Below are 5,644 nucleotides of genomic sequence, written 5' to 3' on the forward strand. Positions count from 1 at the left end.
GTAAGTCTGACAAAATGAGAAACTAAGAAATACATTGCAAATGATGAAGCAAGATAAAACCTACAAGAACCACCAAATGAGGAGGAGATAAGCAATAAATCTGAAGAAGAACTCGAGTAACGATAGTAGAGATGATTCAAGATCTTGGAAACAGAAGAGTCACAGATCCAGAAGATACAAAGAAAAGTTGAGCAAAGACCTAGAAAAACTAAAGAACAAGCAAACAGAGATGAACAAGAAAATAACTGAAATGAAAAATATACTAGAAGTAATCCATAACAGAATAACTGAGGCAGAATAAAGGATAAGTGACTGGAAAGACAGAATGGTGGAAATCTCTGCTGCTGGACAGAATAAAGAAAAAAGAATAAAAAGAAATGATAGCACTGTCATAGAACTCTGAGACAACATTAAATGCACCAACATTCAAATTATAGGGGTCCCAGAGGAAGAGGAAAAAGAGAAACAGCCTGAGAAAATATTTGAAGAGATCACAGTCAAAAACATCTCTAAAATGGAAAAGGAAAAAGTCAGCAAAGTCCAGGAAGCACAGAAATTTTCATACAGGATAAACCAAAGGAGGAACCCACCAAGACAAATATGAATTAAGCTAACAAAAATTAAATTTAAAAAATATTGAAAGAAACCAGGGAAGGGCAACAAATAGCATACAAGAGAAACCCTATAAAATTATCACCAGACTTCTCAGCAGAAACTCTGCAGGAAAAAAGGGAGTGGCAGGACATAGTTAAAGTGATGAAAGGGAAGACCATAAAGCAAAAGCACTCCACCCATCAAGGCTCTCATTCATATTCAATGGAAAAATCAAACACTTTACAGACAAGCAAAAAGCGCAGAGTTCAGCACCACCAAACCAGCTTTACAACTGTTAAAGGAACTTTTCTAGGTCAAAGAAAAGAATAGAGAGAGAGAGAACATAAGAGAATGCACTCGTCATAGCAAACATCCTCTTCCAACAACACTAGAGATGACTCTCAGGGGCATCACCAGGTAGTCCTACTGATATCAAATTGATTATATTCTTTGCAGTCAAAACTGGAGAAGATCTACACAGTCAGCAAAAGTAAGACCTGGAGCCGACTGGCTCAGATCATGAGCCATGCAATAAGGCTTATTGCAAAATTCAGGTTTAAATTGAAGAAACTAGGGGAAATCACTTGGCTATCAAGGTATGACCTAAATCAAAGCCCTTATGATTATACAGTGGAAGTGACAAATAGATTCAAGTGATCAGATGTGGTAAACAGAATGCCTGAAAACTGGGATGCAGGTTCATAACACTGTACAGAAGGTGATGATCAAAACCATTCCCAAGAAAAAGAAATGCTAGAAGACAAAGTGGTTGTCTGAGGAGGCCTTAAAAATAGCTGAGGAAAGAAGAGAAGCAAAAGGCAAAGGAGAAAGTCAAAGATATACTCAACTGAATGCAGAGTTACAGAGAATAGCATGGAGAGGTAACAAAGCCTTCTTTAGTGAAAATGCAAAGAAAGAGAGAAAAATGATAGAATGGGAAAAAATAGACCTCTCTTTAAGAAAATTCGAGATACCAAAGGAACATTTCCTGCAAAAATGGGCACAAAAAAGGACAGAAATGATAAGGACCTAAGAGAAGCAGAATAGATTAAGAAAAAGTGGCAAGAATGCATAGAAGTGTTAAAAAAAAAAAAAAAAAAAAAGAAGATCTTAAAACTCAGATAACCATAATGGTGTGCTCACTCACCTAAGCAAAACATCCTGGACTGAGAAGTCAAGAGGACCTTAGGAAGCATTACTACAAACCTAGCTAGTGGAGGTGATAGAATTCCAGCTGAGGTATTTCAAATCCTAAAACATGATTCTGTTAAAGTACTGCACTCAATATGCCAGCAAATTTGGGAAACTCAGCAGTGGCCACAAGACTGTAAAATGTCAACTTTCATCCCAATCCCAAAGAAAGGTAATGCCAAAGAATTTCAAACTACCATACAATTGCACTCACTTCACATGCTAGCAAGATTATACTCAAAATCTTTCAAGCTAGGCTTCCGCAGTATTTGACCCAAGAACTTCCCGCTATACAAGCTGGATTTAGCAAAGGTAGAGAAACCAGAGATCAAGTTGCCAACATCAGCTGGATCATAGAAAAAGGAAGAGAATTCCAGAAAAACATCTGCTTCTGCTTCATTAACTAATCTAAAGCCTTTGACTGTGTGGATCACAACCAATTGTGAAAAGTTCTTAAAGAGATGGAAGTTCCAGACCATGTTACCTGTCTCCTGAGAAGCCTATGTGCAGGTCAAGAAGCAACTTAGAACCGGACAGGGAACAATGGACTGGTTCAAAATTGGGAAAGGAATATGTCAAAGCTGTATATTGTCACTCTGCTTATTTAACTTATATGCAGAGTCAGTCAGTCAGTTCAGTCGCTCAGTCGTGTCCGATTCTTTGCGACCCAATGAATCGCAGCACACAAGGCCTCCCTGTCCATCACCAACTCCTGGAGTTTACTCAAACTCATGCCCAGAGAGTCGGTGATGCCATCCAGCCAGCTCATCCTCTGTTGTCCCCTTCTCCTCCTGCCCCCAATCCCTCCCAGCATCAGGGTCTTTTCCAACAAGTCAACCCTTTGCATGAGGTGGCCAAAATATTGGAGTTTCAGCCTCAGCATCAGTCCTTCCAATGAACACCCAGGACTGATCTCCTTTAGGATGGACTGGTTGGATCTCCTTGCAGTCCAAGGGACTCTCAACAGTCTTCTCCAACACCACAGTTCAAAAGCACCAATTCTTCGGCTCTCAGCTTTCCTCACAGTCCAACTCTCACATCCATACATGACCGCTGGAAAAACCATAGCCTTGACTAGATGGACCTTTGTTGGCAAAGTAATGTCTCTGCTTTTTAATATGCTGTCTAGGTTGGTCATAACTTTCCTTCCAAGGAGTAAGCGTCTTTTAATTTCATGGCTGCAATCACCATCTGCAGTGATTTTGGAGCCCAAAAAAACAAAGTCTGACACTATTTCCACCGTCTCCCCATCTATTTCCCATGAGGTGATGGGACCAGATGCCATGAGCTTAGTTTTCTGAATGTTGAGCTTTAAGCCAACTTTTTCACTCTCCTCTTTCACTTTCATCAAGAGGCTTTTTAGTTCCTCTTCACTTTCTGCCATAAGCGTGGTGTCATCTGCATATCTGAGGTTATTGATATTTCTCCCAGCAATCTTGATTCCAGCTTGTGCTTCTCCCAGCCCAGCGTTTCTCATGATGTACTCGGCATATAAGTAAATATGCCGAGTACATCATGCTAAATGCTTGGCTGAATGAATCAATAACTGGAATCAAGATTGACAGGAGAAATATCAACAACCTCAGAAATGCATATTATACCACTCTATTGGCAAAAAGTGAAGAGGAACTAAAGAGGCTCTTGATGAGGGTGAAAGAGGACAGTGAAAAAGCTAATTTGAAACTCCAAATTCAAAAAATGAATATCATGGCATACAGTCCCATAACTTCATGTCAAATAAAAGAAGGAAAGCAGAGACAGTGACAGATCTTATTTTCTTGGGTTCCAAAATCACAGTGACGGCTACCATGAAATTAAAAGACACTTGTTTCTTGGAAGGAAAGCTATGATAAACTTAGACTATAAATTAAAAAGCAGAGACTTCACTTTGCCAACTAAGGTCCATATAGTAAATCTATGGTTTTCCCAGTAGACATATACGAATGTGAAAAATGGTCCATAAAGAAGGCTGAAGGCCAATGAATTGATGCTTTCAAATTGTGGGGATGGAGAAGACTCTTGAGAGTCCCTTGGCTGGCAAGGAGATCAAACCAATCAATACTGAAGGAAATCAACCCTGAACATTCACTGGAAGTAAAGATGCTGATGCTCAAATACTGTGACCACCTGGTGCAAAGAACTGACTCATTGGAAAAGAACTGATGCTGGGAAAGCTAGAAGGCAAAAGAAGTGGGCAGCAGAGGATAAGATGATTAGATAACATCACTGACTCAATGGACATAAATTTGAGCAAGCCCCAGGAAATCATGAAGGACAGGGAGGCCTGGCATGCTACAGTCCATGGGATTGCAAAATCAGACAAGAATTTTGGACAGAACAACAACACACCCCTCTCGCCATACACCAAAATAAACTCAAAATGGCTTAAAGAATTAAATGTAAGATATGACACCATAGAAGAGGGACTTCCCTGCTGGTCCAGTGGTTAAGGTTCTATGCTTCCAATGCAGGGGGCAAGGATTGGATTCCTAATCTGGGAACTAGGATCCTACATGCAGCATAGTGCAGCCAAAAAATATTTTTTTAAAAAAAACCTCCTAGGAAAAAAACTAAAACTAAAAATAAAAATCTCCTAGGAGAGATCATAGGCAATACATTCTCTAACATAAATCCTACCAATATTTTCTTAGGTCAGGAATGGAGGAGCCTCATAGGGTACAATCCATGGGGCAGCAAAGAGTCAGACAGGACTGAGAGACTTCACTTTCACTTTCAGCCTCCCAAGGCAATACAAATAAAATAAAAAATAACGAATAGGAGGTGGGAGGAGGAAAGATGGCAGAGGAGTAGGAGGACATCAGTTTCATCTCTCTCCATAAATGTATCAAGAATACATCTACAGATGGAAAAGTTCTCACAGAGCACCAGCTGAACATTAGCCGAAGACCTTGGACACTGGAGAGTACAAAAAAGATCTTTGATGACCAGGTAGGACAGAAGAAAGAAGAAAGGGGAAGAAAAGAAGAGAGGAAGTGGGATGGGACCCATGCCCTTGGGGTTTGAGGGGACCTAAAGAAACAGAGGTTCCCACATCCAAAGGAACCCCCTCACCAACAGGGAGACCAATTTGGCAGGAGAACATCTGGAGCTGTTAGAGGAGAGTGAAACAGCTGGTCTGTGGCAGGCAGGACAGATGGTCGGGACCACATCCCTCTACACCCCAGCCCAGGACATTTGTCTGCAGGTACACACAGGGACTGGGAGCTGGAACATGGAGACTGGAGAGCAAACCCAGGGAGAGGACTGCCACTGGATGTGAGGAAGCAGCCTGAGGGGACTGGAATGAGGAAATCCACAACCAGAAATGTTTGTGGAGGATACCCGGACTGCAGTAGAAGAAAGGCACCATTACTGACCGATGTGCAGGGGCTGGACCCACCTTTGCAACCTCTCTCCCCAAGCACCAGCCCCTGCCCTCCACCAAGGCGCTAGGAAAGGTCTCTGCTGGGGCTGACCCTCTGGTACCTGCTCCCTGGCATTAGAAAAGGCCCCCTCCAGGGCTGGCCATCTCATGCTGGTGGTCAGGAGCTAGGAAAGGCCCCCACCAGGGCCAGGTCTCTCATACCTGTGACCAAACATTAGAAGAAGGCCCCAATAGGGCTGGCCCTCACACACATGCTGCCAGGAAAAAGGAAAGGCCCCCACTGGGGCTGACACTCACATGCCTGCTTCCAGGCGCTAGAATAGAAAAGGCCCCCACCAGGGCTGGCTCTGACATGCTGGTCGTTAGGAGCTAGGAAAGGCTCCCACTAGGGTCAAATCTCTCATGCCCACGGACATTTCCCCAGGTCTTGCCACCAACAGGAGCAGCCTCTCGTGGCTCCTGACTCCTTGCATG

This window comes from Cervus canadensis, chromosome 4 (genome assembly GCF_019320065.1).
Source record: "Cervus canadensis isolate Bull #8, Minnesota chromosome 4, ASM1932006v1, whole genome shotgun sequence".
Taxonomy (NCBI): domain Eukaryota; kingdom Metazoa; phylum Chordata; class Mammalia; order Artiodactyla; family Cervidae; genus Cervus; species Cervus canadensis.